Below are 871 nucleotides of genomic sequence, written 5' to 3'. Positions count from 1 at the left end.
TAAAAATATTCGGCATTTCCAAATAACATTTTCTATTTCAGATCATTTGTTTATAGTACTAGAATAGTTCATTACCACCCGAGACAGGTTTTTCCAAACGCGACAGCTTTTTCGCATGACTGTAAGTTAAAAAATAATCAAAATAATTTTAAAATTATTTAAAAAGCAAATGAGTTTTTTTCATCTAAAACCCAAATAATGTTAATTAACATGTCGTTGGAGCTTGTTAAATTTTTATAAAACAACGCCTGTTTATTTTTAAAACCAAGAGTTGTCAATATTGCTCTTCATATCTTCGGTTTTAACGTTTTTATGTTGTCTGTCAATATTTTGTTTTTATAACGGACGTTTTGTGTTTTAATAAACACTAATAAAATGTTATTATATTAAATAAAAGCATATGTTTTTATATAATAAATTACAAAAGTTTTTATAAAAAATGCGAAAAATATTTTTTGGGGTGAAAATATTATTTGGAATTTTGTTGAAACAAAAAACAAAATGAGGTATTTTTTGTTAATTATTCAAGTTTTTATTATTTGAAAATATATCAAATGAGACTGGAACACAGACTAGACTATTATCGAATATATACTGTAGTTGTTTTTTTTGATTCAGATTTATTTATAATTATAATTAAATTTTTGCGAAAGTGAAAAATTCGCCGAACTATGCACTTTCTCAAAAATTTGGCAAAATGCTATAAATATTATTTTTAATATATTTCAATATTTTTGTATATTTACATAATAATAAATATAACACTATTTAAATGATTATTGATTAATTTTTGGATGTGTATGTTATTATTTAATAATGTGTTTATTATTGGATATGATAATTTTTGAAAATATAATTATACAACATTTGG

This window comes from Entamoeba invadens (assembly GCF_000330505.1).
Source record: "Entamoeba invadens IP1 unplaced genomic scaffold scaff_1105074724807, whole genome shotgun sequence".
In the NCBI taxonomy this organism is placed as follows: domain Eukaryota; phylum Evosea; order Mastigamoebida; family Endamoebidae; genus Entamoeba; species Entamoeba invadens.
Note: the sequence above shows the minus strand (reverse complement) of the source record.